General features: G+C 29.3%; 1 pseudogene; it reads left to right on the forward strand.

Annotated features, from left to right (window-relative positions):
* The first annotated feature begins 5,671 nt into the window (after positions 1-5,671).
* LOC124419991 overlaps positions 5,672-12,263 on the forward strand; it is a 10,689-nt pseudogene continuing 4,097 nt past the window's right edge.

A 12,263-nucleotide genomic window follows, 5' to 3' on the forward strand; every position in this document is an offset into this window, starting at 1 on the left:
GTATTATTTCAAATAAACAGGCATAAAATGGACATATTTAATTTCTTCTTCTTTTAAATTTTAATGTTTTTAAAAATATGTTTGCCAAAGACAATTTGCATGTTATAAATGTATTAAACATGTTCAGATTACATAAAACTCTTATTAGAAACTTGAATGGAATTTACCACTTTCAAAAACAATTCTCTAAGTTAAAGTGTGTTAAAAACATGGAATAGTCAAAGGATCACATATAGTAATGCTTAAAGCCATTGGAATGTGGAGTCATACTACTTTCAAATTGACAGTTCAAACATATATTAGTAACATTTTACTTATTAGAAAATCCATAATTTAACATTGATGTTTATTACTTTGTGAAATGATTCCTACGGCCTTTTCAATAACAGCGCTTTTGAGGTTTTAATATTTTTCTGATTGGCGTTATCATCCAATTTAATTTATTCTCTTGGGTCACACAAAACACTTGTAGTAAATATTAAAAAACTTCTAAATTACTGAGCTAAAGGTGAATGATGCGAAATAATAAATTAAAATCATAATAAAAACTTCATTCATACGTAAATAAAACCAAAATACCCGTAAAAATGCGTTATTCGTACTATCGAACAGAAAAATTGTGACTTTATTCGTACTATCGAACAGAAAAATTGTGACTTTATTCGTACTATAGAGTAGACAATGCAACAATTTTGCCATTCGTAATAAAGAGGGTACGTACTATTGGACGTCCACTGTATATATTACATATACATTTATTTACATGAATTGTTATACTGTGTTTCCAACTCTGAAGATATTGTGAATTATTTATATTCCACAACTAATGAATTTTGTAGTTTGTAGTTTACAAAGTAATGTAGTTTTTGGACAATTAGTTTTTTATTTTTTGTACGACATCCTTTCCCGTTCCTTAGAACGTATCCCTTTAAATACACATTTCCCTCAACCACCTCCTTGTTTTTTAAAATTTAACCCAAACTCGTTCTGTGTCTTACATATTTTCCAATAGGTAACCTACATCTCGTTAGGTTACAAATTTCTGTTTTTTTATCTATGTGAACATTAAGAGAATTGGGAAATTGGGGTCTTGGCACCATCCATATGAATTAAGTACAAAATTTTGTACATCTGCTAAACTATTACATTATAAAATGTTTTTATAGATTAAATTAAAATATTTATTTATGTTCTGGAAAATTGCCGAAATAATTTGCGTAGCATCTCCCATATTTTACAAACTGTATATGAAAACTATTGTAGGAAGAATCTTCCACTATAGAGTTAGACATAATTTTCTGCAGTTTTAAATGCATAAACTTCAAAACTTTCAATATTTATACGTAACCACCCGTTATAGCTTCCAATATTATATATAGTCTTCGGATCAGTTCTTCATGAATTCCTATGAATTTCGATACAATTTTCGTTAATGATAGAGTTGGATTTCGCCATATCGTTTTTGTTTTTATACCCACCATGAAAAAAGAGGGTATATTTATTTTGTCATTCCGTTTGTGACACATCGCAATATTGATCATAGACCCACAAAAATTATTATAAATTCTAAGACGATCTAGCCATTTCTGTCCGTCTGTCTGTTACTTTAACGGAAATTACTAGCTTAAAAATAAGATTTTATCGCTGAAATATAAGGGAGTTTCTTACGAGCAAAAATCTTTTTACAGAATTTATGAATTTAACGCACATTGCTGGCTTAAAAATGCGAATATGGGAAAATGTTTTGATATTCGATACATAAGTAAGTTTCTTACAAGCCATAATCTCCTAATAATATCAACCTTATGTTTATAGGAGAGCATTCCATTTACTGCACGCATAGAAAAAACATAGTTCGGCATGGTTAGGACAACTATTATATGTTATTTGTAACAATATTTTGTTGTCATAACCAAACAATTGTTTTTATACCCTCCACCACCATCAGTGGTGATAGAGGGTATATATCAGTTTGTCATTCCGTTTGTAACACTAAGAAATATTCATCTAAAACCCAACAAAGTATATATTCTTGATCCTTATGAAATTCTGAGTCGATCTAGATATGTCCGTCTGTCTGTATAAAGCAATGAATGTTTATGTTATATTAAAAATAAAAATAAAGAATTAAGTTTTACCTGAAGTTAGGTAAAACTTATTTTTTTGTGAAAAATAAACATAAAAAAGTACAATGAATATTTGTTGCGAATGGATAATTCTACTCCGGCGGAGTAATTTTCAATATTTGGCCATAATGTAGCAGCCGCCGGACGGGTAAATACCTTATATGGATTTTTTTATATAAAGCGTTCCGGAACAGACTTTTTTAGTTAATCTGTTTATCTACATAGTGTATATATAAAACAATATTGTTTATTTTGTTAACATTTAATAAATTTCAAAAATTGGGCCATAACGTAAAAGTCAGTTGCCAGTCAGTCAGTGTTCGGGAAGAGATTTTTTTTAGTTAATCACGTTAACCACACAATTTTAATATAAAATATAAAACAATATTGTGTTATATGTTAACATTTAATAGAAAAAAATATATTTTTCTTAAATAAAATATTTGTATACATACCAATTAAGTATGCCATTATTTAAATAAAATGATATTTTTTACATAAATAATTCAAAATATTAACGAAGTTTTTCTCCGTTTAACGGACATTTTTAAATATAACAAGTATGAATGTATAGTCGGCGTAGCCGACCATATAATACCCTACACCTGTCAGTATGTATGTTAAAAATGGGGATTATTTAAAAAAATAAAACTTTTGGTTTGTTTTTTAACTTTATTTCGGAGTATTTTTACTTTTATTTTGGCAAAAAAAGAGGCTCAAAGGGCAAAAATATGGCCCTATCCTTAAAAATGTTGGTAGAGGGAGTTAAGTCTTCTTCAATATTATTTATGTAGAATTTAAAAGTGTTATTAGTTTTTGTAAGTGAATTTTGACCTTTAAGTCATTTTCTGAAGGGGAGTTTGTATGGGGGATAGGGCCAAATGAAGCCCGATCATGATTCTAAGCCGATTGGTATACTTTAAGGTGGGTATAGGACGAATATTTTTCTATGTTACAAACATCAGCACAAACCAATATACCCTCCCCACTAAATGAAAACAATAACAAACTTTCTCAGCTACGGAAACCAGGCGAATTAAGAAAAAAATTTATCAGCTGATTGAATAAAACCACCTTATGTGAATTCGCCTTGGGCTCTGGTGTATAGAAAACACACGGGCTATAGCTAGGGGCATTTACAAAAACAAAAGAGTACCAAGCGCCTAGGGCATCCTTGATCTAAAGTCAATTTTTTAGCTCATACAAAACTTGTTTATGTGAAATTTCATCGTTGTAGTCGTATTTAAGTGTTAAAGGCAGTAATTTTCTAAAGGAGAGCTTTTATGGGGGTCACTTACAGACAGATCCCCATAAAATTTGATAGATAAGTTTTGTCTAGCACAATCGCATTTTTAAGTCGGTAATTAAAGTTCATGTCATATTTTGAAGGGAAGCTTATATGGGATAATTATATATGCTCAAAAAATTTAGTAGATAGGTTTTGGCTCATACGAAACTGGTTTATGTCGAACTTCATCGCAGTACTCACATTTTTGAGTTAATAATGAATGTTAGAGTCATTTTCTGAATGAGGTAGGGTTTAGTTATGGATCCATGATCATAAAATATAAGAAAATTATTTCTGTATACGCTTGATAATGAAAGTCATTTTCTGAAGGGGATCTTATATGGATCGAGTGGTTAATTGTGGACCGATCCTTATAAAATTTTACAAAATGATATAAGTTCCTATAAAATATATATTTCTGTCGAATTTTACCGCTATAGATGATTCTTATACACAATTATGAACTTTAAAGTCCTTGATCTAAAGTCAATTTTTTAGCTCATACAAAACTTGTTTATGTGAAATTTCATCGTTGTAGTCGTATTTAAGTGTTAAAGGCAGTAATTTTCTAAAGGAGAGCTTTTATGGGGGTCACTTACAGACAGATCCCCATAAAATTTGATAGATAAGTTTTGTCTAGCACAATCGCATTTTTAAGTCGGTAATTAAAGTTCATGTCATATTTTGAAGGGAAGCTTATATGGGATAATTATATATGCTCAAAAAATTTAGTAGATAGGTTTTGGCTCATACGAAACTGGTTTATGTCGAACTTCATCGCAGTACTCACATTTTTGAGTTAATAATGAATGTTAGAGTCATTTTCTGAATGAGGTAGGGTTTAGTTATGGATCCATGATCATAAAATATAAGAAAATTATTTCTGTATACGCTTGATAATGAAAGTCATTTTCTGAAGGGGATCTTATATGGATCGAGTGGTTAATTGTGGACCGATCCCTATAAAATTTTACAAAATGATATAAGTTCCTATAAAATATATATTTCTGTCGAATTTTACCGCTATAGATGATTCTTATACACAATTATGAACTTTAAAGTCATTTTCTGAAGAGGACTTTATAATGGAGTTTGATCAATCCTTATTAAATATTGAAAGGAGATATTTTTTGATGTTGTATATAAAAAGGCTAAATTTAGCCTTAACAAGTTATTCGGCTATGCCGAATCTTAAATACCCACCACTATCTAATTTTTAGATAACTTGTCAAAATGTTTTTTCCGTATTGAGGGTACTTACATTTATGCATAAATATGTTAAAATAATTTTAATTAGGTCCAAAAAAATGTATATTAATAGGACAGTTCGAAAACATTTTAATAAAATGATTTATCTATACACAGAACATACTTATTTCGAGTTTTACCCGAATATAACGTAATAAGTGGTATTACGTGATATTCAAAAGTATACCTTATATGGAAACTAAGACAACTGGGCTTATCTGAAAAAATTCCGTAGAATGATTTATATATACAAAATACACATTTATATCGACCAATTAGAAAAAATTGCGTATAATGATTTATAGCCAAAAAATGTAAGTCGCATTTTACTACAATAAATTTATTAATTATTATTAAATATGTGTCGAATTTTATCAAGATAACTTTATTTGACAATGAAATATGTGCGTTGAACTGATTTTGGATATGGGAGATATGACCAATTGTGGACCGACTGAGATCTAAGTTGATAGTATGTTATTTTTATATTTTCATGCGTAAAATTATGTGTTGATACCGATTAATTTGGGGAAGATATAATTGATAAACTAATTTCCGGGAAAATATTTTGTATGATTACTACGGGAAGATTTTGACCATAATTGATCACTGCCTCCAAAGGAATAATTTGTGACAAAATATGTCTTAGGTAGTCTTCAAATTTAACGTGAGCGTGTTTAAGGCAGACAAACGGACTTAGCTATATCGACTCAGAATTTCATAAGGACCTGGAATATATATATATATATATATATATATATATATATTATAATATATATATATATATATATATATAATATATATATATAATATATATATATATAATATATATATATATATAATATTATATATATATATATATATATATTTATATATATATATATATATATATAATATATATATAATATATATATATAATATATATATATATATATTATATATATATATATATATATATATATATATATAATACTTATTCCAAATTTTATATTGATATCTTTACTTAGTAATGAGGTATGCGCGTTTAAGTTAAAGGGATGTGAAAGCAAATGAAGATAACATTGAGTGCGACAAGTGTGCTAAGATATATAAAATCAATTTATGAATTTAGTAAACAAAGAGAATGTCGCTTATTTTTGTGATCTCTGTAAGGAAGGAGGTGGAATTGTAAATGAGGAATCATAGTAAATTAATAAAGTAGTGAAGTCCCATGTTGTACAACAAAATTTTGAACAAACAACATGTATTTTGTTTATGAAATAATTCAATATTGTGTCAAAATAAAATTTAACAAAAATTTCCTTTAACAACAATGTGAACAAAACATAAACAAAATATTACTTTTAAGTTGAAAATATTAAGGATTTAATTATATTATATATTATACAATTTATAACACTTTTAAACTACTTTAAACCCACTTATAATTCACTTTTCAACTTTTAACAAATAGCAAAACACCATTTAAAAATGGCGACATAAATAAACAATGTTTTTCTTGTTTTTCTGTTTCGCGTCTTACTATAATTTTTCAGACGTTCCGCGTAGGACAATATATAGTTTGGATTTGTGTTAGTTGTTTTAGATTTGTCGGTTTCGGTTACGGCATGTTTCGGTTCGAACATGCCGCCCCAGCTTTCACCATGTTCGTCTATTTGTTTCCCGAGCATTTCAGACATTTGGGTGTGATGACGTTTTTGAACCCACATTTGCAACAAAATAGGTTACGTTGTTTGGAATCGCATTCAACAAATGAGTGTCCAGGGGTCTTACAGTTCCAACAAATTACACTGGAAATAATCCATGCTCAACTTTACGAAAAAAATTTCGTAACTTCTATTTTCGTAATATTTACAAAAATTTCGTGAATAATACGAAATATTATTTAATTAAACCCTTTTATATTTTTACGAAAGTACGAAAACCTATCGTAATATTTTCTTCTTAAATTTTAGCGAAATTAAACATAATGATATTTGTTATATTATGATTAAATAAAACTACAAAATTTTTATAAAATTTAAGAAAAAGTATAATATTATTCTCGAATTATTTTCATAAAAAAATTAAAAATTGTGTGGAGAATAATTTTAAACTAAAATTAGAAAATTTATTTTAAAATGGACAAAAATGTTTGAATAAATTAATATTTCGTAAATTTTACCATATGCATTCAAAATTTCCTTTTTTCAATTTATGTAAATTAATTTTTTCAAGAATATTTTGCATTATACTAAAATATTTCTTACAATTTCGTATATATTACGAAAGAATTTCGTGGTGCGAAACAACGAACGATTTGTACAATGTACGACATTTTTCGTATATACTTAGCATGGATTTTTTTCAGTGTAGTTGTCTGGCTGGTGGTAGGTTCATTCTCAGTGTCTCTATGTTATGTTCAGATTTTGATGGGACTTCATTGATCTCGAGTTCATTTACTCTGCGAGTGTTGTACTGCCTATGTTTATTCCGTTTGCTTAAGTTCCTTTCAGCACGCCTGCACTCTTCCACTAAATGATCGAAACTATTAATGGGAATTGGATATATCAATTGATATATTCCGTCTTTTAAATTGTCTTTAACAATGCGGACAAGTTCGTCTTCTCTTACTCCACGGTTGAGCTAGGTTTTCAACGCAATAATTTCACCAATAAAAGCTTCTGAAGATTCGGAAGGAATGTTGTCTGCGCTCCATAATACATCTCTGGATCTCATAATGGCTTTCAAACCGTCTGAATTTTTTAATTATGTGAATTTTTTTAAAGGGTTTTCAAGTCGGAAAGTCCAAAACCATTCATAGGCACTACCAGTCAAGAGGAGGTGAAATCCTTTATAGTCTACTTGCTTCATCTAGTATACTCATTTTTTGTACATACATTTTAATTTGAAATCTTGTTTCTATGTGAAAAAATTATCATTCTTATGTTCATCGATTACATTATGTTTACAAATACTTCCATTTTTCAGTAATGCAATTTAATCTTCAAAATTGAAAAAAGCCAAATATTTTTTCAGTGCATTTTCATTGAAAAAATGCCAATAGTGGGTGTGTAGTGGCGATTTTTTTCATTTTCCTATCTATACGCCGGTATATGTTATAAACAGACAACATATAACAATGAGAGAGTTCTTTTTAGGATTATTTTTTATCCGATCGCTTTTGTATTCTATAAATTACGCTTGTATTCATAGAAAATTCTTATTTCGTTTTAATGCACACTATAGTTAAAGCACACTTTAGCCTTAAAAAACATAAATAAAATTGTGATATTCATAACAAACAATAAACCTAAATTAACAAATGTGCTTTTTGTTCTTTATCTTGGCAGCACTGTATAATTTGGCTGTAATTTTATGTGTTTGTGTTGCGTACTATTAGGATAAAATATTCGTTGATTCGGTTTTCTTAATATTATGTTTGTTTATCATACATTTTTGGCGATGAAAATGAACTTTTAAGAAAAACACGTAAGAGTTCTATATTCGGCTGTGTATTGATGATTCGGATTTCGCCGATATCTGGGGTCTTCTAAAAACTGATTTCAACAAACACACAGACGGACAGACAGACGGACATAGCTTAATCAACTCCGCTATTATTACAAATTACAAACGGAATGACAAACTTAGGTATACCATTCTCACAAAGGTGAAGGGTATAATAAGTATATATGTATATGGATAAAACAAATGTTTATTTAGTTCAGATGTAAAAATTTAACATATAACATATAATTTTAAATTATTATTTAACGTATACCAATAACAAATATTTTGCAACAAAATAAACATTACTTTTGAACATTTTCTTATTTTCACTTTTTTTCTTCCAATTTTTGATAGATTATTGCAAATATTGATACATTTCTTTGATATTTGACCAATTTGACCGCCGGTGAATATTTTTTGAATTGGTATAACACTATAATTAATATTTATTTATTTATATATTTATTTATTTATTTATTTACAAAGTTTATAAACATAATTAATTATGTATATAAAAAAAACAAAGGCACTAACAACAAAGGTTTTCGACCTAAAGTGTGATTATTTAAATATAATTATATAAATTACAATGTTTTAGGAGTGTATGTACAGCTTTTATGTTTTCAACATTAATTGTTTTAAGTAGATCAGGAAAGCATCCCAGCAGTTCGACAAAGAGTCAATGCATACGAAAGATAGTAGTTTCTACTAATAGTTAACCACCTGGATGATCGTAGTTCGTACGTTTTGAGTCATTCGTCACGAATGTACCCTTTGTAATCGAGAATGAAGACGGTCGTCACTTTAGTGCCCCCTTTGTAAGCGGGAGCTTACAAACTACTTACTTCCGAAAGTAGTTATTTTACCCATCTTTTGGAGAAATGATTATTACTTTCTACTAATATGCCACCATCTGGTTGACTCAAATTTATAACTTTTGGGTCAATCGTCACATTATTGTCCCATAGTATTCTGGAGAGTAGACACTTGAAATTTTTAAATTTTAGTTCCATTAATATCTTACCACCTGGCAGACTCCAATTCGTATGTTTTCGGTCTTTCCGAAAACATACGAGAATGAAGACAGTCGTCACTTTAGTGTCCCCTTTGTAAGCGAGAGCGGAGGCAATCGTCTCTTTACTGTCTCTTTGTAGGGTGTAGAGTGACGATTGACTTCCTCGTAGGACAAGCCCATGTAAAAATTTTTGGTCACCTGGGTAGTCAGGTGGCTAGGTGCCACACACAAGTGGTAGGTTAAGTGGTCAGTTCGGGACTGTCCCGTCGAACTGCTGGGATATTTTTGGAATATATGTATCTGTGTTTGTTTAACGTAGTTGCAGTTAAAGATTAAATGATGTATATCTAATGGGGAAACATTGTTGCATAAGTGGCATTGATTTTGGGGGTATTTTTGAACATGTGTTGGTGTGTAATTAATGTATGTCCCAGTCTAAGGCGGCTATAGACTATTATATCACGTCTTGATATTTCTTCTGGGTAAATTGGTAATATTTTATCAGGGTTAAATATTTTGTAATGGTGTTGATAGTTTGACCATTTTTCGGCTTCTTTATTCTTAATATTATTAAAAATATTCCGTTTAATATCTATTTTGTTGTGTAAGGGATATATTATAATAGGGGCAGAATCATATTTTGCTGCTTCGTCAGCTAGCAGGTTTCCTCTGATGCCAACATGGCCTGGAATCCACATAAGTTTAAATTTAGTGTGATATCTTATCAATAAATCTCTGATTTTGGAAATCATAATATTCTTATTAGATAGGTTTTGGATTGCGGTAATAGCTGATTTAGAATCTGAACATATTAAATATTTTCCAGCGGTGTTTTTGAAATTATTTAAAGTGTGAAGCAATGCTGATGCTTCAGCAGTAAAAATTGAGCAACTGTTATCTAATGTAACTGTTATCCAGTAATTCTATTTTCAGTGAATTATTAATAATAGCAAATGATGTGGAGAAATTGGTTTTAGATCTGTCTGTGTATAAGATTTTCCAGTTTAGATTAGTGTATAAAGTTGTTGTTTTATTGAAGAGTGAAATATATTCAGTGCTTGACGTTGTATCTTTAGGTAAATGCATTAGATAGGAAATTAAGCTGGCGTTTTTCAGTTTCCATTGGGGTTCTTATACTTGATGTATTTTTTGTGGTTTTATATCAATGTTCATTTCTGAAGCAAATTTTAATGCAATATATAGTGTAGAGGGATACCGTGGAGTTTGTTGTGTTAAGATTCTATGAATATTTCCTGAGAGGTTTCGTTCAGAGGGAAATAAAATTTTTGTAACTAGATTTGTAGTGAGAGTTTTAAAGCGTTCTTTTATAGTGGGTAAGCCAGATTCGGCCATTAGGTTGATTATTGGTGTAGTTTTAAGGGCTCCAATTGCCAGTCTGATTGCTTGGTTATAAATTGGGTATATTTTTTTTTAGTGGTTTTGCCGTAGATACTAGACCGTAGTCCAATTTAGCTAAAATTATGCTACGAATTATATTCAAAGTGTAAGGATGGGAGTTACTTCTTTTAGATGTAATACATTTTATAAGATTTAATCTATTGAATAAACTCTAAACCCCAGAACTGCCCGTGGGGCACATGCGCCAAATATATGTAATGCTTGTGATGTAGAACAAAATTTGGTTAAAATATAGAAAAAATCAGTAATAATTTGTTTTGATTTTATTGTTAAGTTTTGTGAAATAAACAATAAATATCTGGTTTATTATACTTTGTTTAATGAATTAAAGTATAAAACAGCAAAATAAGTTTTTGTTTTTGTAATTTTTTATTTTATTTTACTAATGACAAATCTGCCCCATCCCCTTGGCGGATTTACCCCATGGATGGGGGGTATCGCCGTTTTTGGTCAGTGCGGAAATGTTAAAAAAATATGTACATGAGGATGACTTTGGAAAGATTGAAAGGAATAAAACTAAAGTCAACATATCTAAGTATCCAAACCAATAAAAAAATTAAGAATATGTATTATGGTTTTAATTTGTGGCGTATGGTCCCCCTTCTACCCTACAACAAAATTAAGGAAAATTTGCACAAAGCTTACGAAAGAAACGTAAGATCATACAACAAAAGGACTAAGATTATATCATTTTAAGAAGTACAGGAGGTTTACCGTATAAATTTTGTAAAAAGTAAAATGCAGAATAAGTTCATAGTTCATTTAAATAATAAAAACAGAATTGACGATGAAGTAAGGAAACACATCAATGTGTAAAGCCTGACAAATAAATTTTCGACAACTATATTTAATACATATTATTCCAACCTTTTTAGTACGATGATAAATAACAAAATTTCTTTAAATTTCTTAATAAAGTGACAACCAGGACTGTATAGACCGAAACTTATATTACATTATAAACAGAGCTATTATCACTAAAATCACAAACTAGTAACTAACACAAAAAGCCCAGTATTCATCACATAAAACCATTCTAAACAAAAGCTTATTTCTTTTATCCAAATACTTTTATTAAAATTCGCACTATCTTTGAATGAAACAATTTTTAGTTAATTCGAATCTAATACAAATTGAAATAAAATGTGTTTTTTCATCTTGTATTTTAAAAAACATTTAATTCCGTATTCATAAACAATTTTTACATTTCAGCAATGTTTTGAAATCAAATTTTTTATAGTTCTTTTTATACCCTACACAACTTTAGTGCGGAGGGTATAAAAGTACAGACGAACATAGCTAAATCTACTCAGAAAGTGATTCTGAGCCGATTGGTATACTTTAAGGTGGGTCTAGGACCAATATTTTTGGGTGTTACAAACTTCGGCACAAACGCATAATACCCTCCCCACTATAGTGGTGTAGGGTATAAATAGGGCCTTTTAGCTTATAATTAATTTAAATGATCTATTATGTTAACAAAAGTCGACAAAACTTAGTTTTATAGAACTTTAAATGACTCTACCGATTTTTGTAATGATCGGGCTTCATTTGATCCTATCCCCCATACAAACTCCCCTTCAAAAAATGTCCTAAAGGTCAAAATTCACTTACAAACACTAATAACACTTTTAAATTCTACATAAATAATATTGAAGAAGACGTAACTCCCCCT

This window comes from Lucilia cuprina, chromosome X (genome assembly GCF_022045245.1).
Source record: "Lucilia cuprina isolate Lc7/37 chromosome X, ASM2204524v1, whole genome shotgun sequence".
NCBI classification, from domain to species: domain Eukaryota; kingdom Metazoa; phylum Arthropoda; class Insecta; order Diptera; family Calliphoridae; genus Lucilia; species Lucilia cuprina.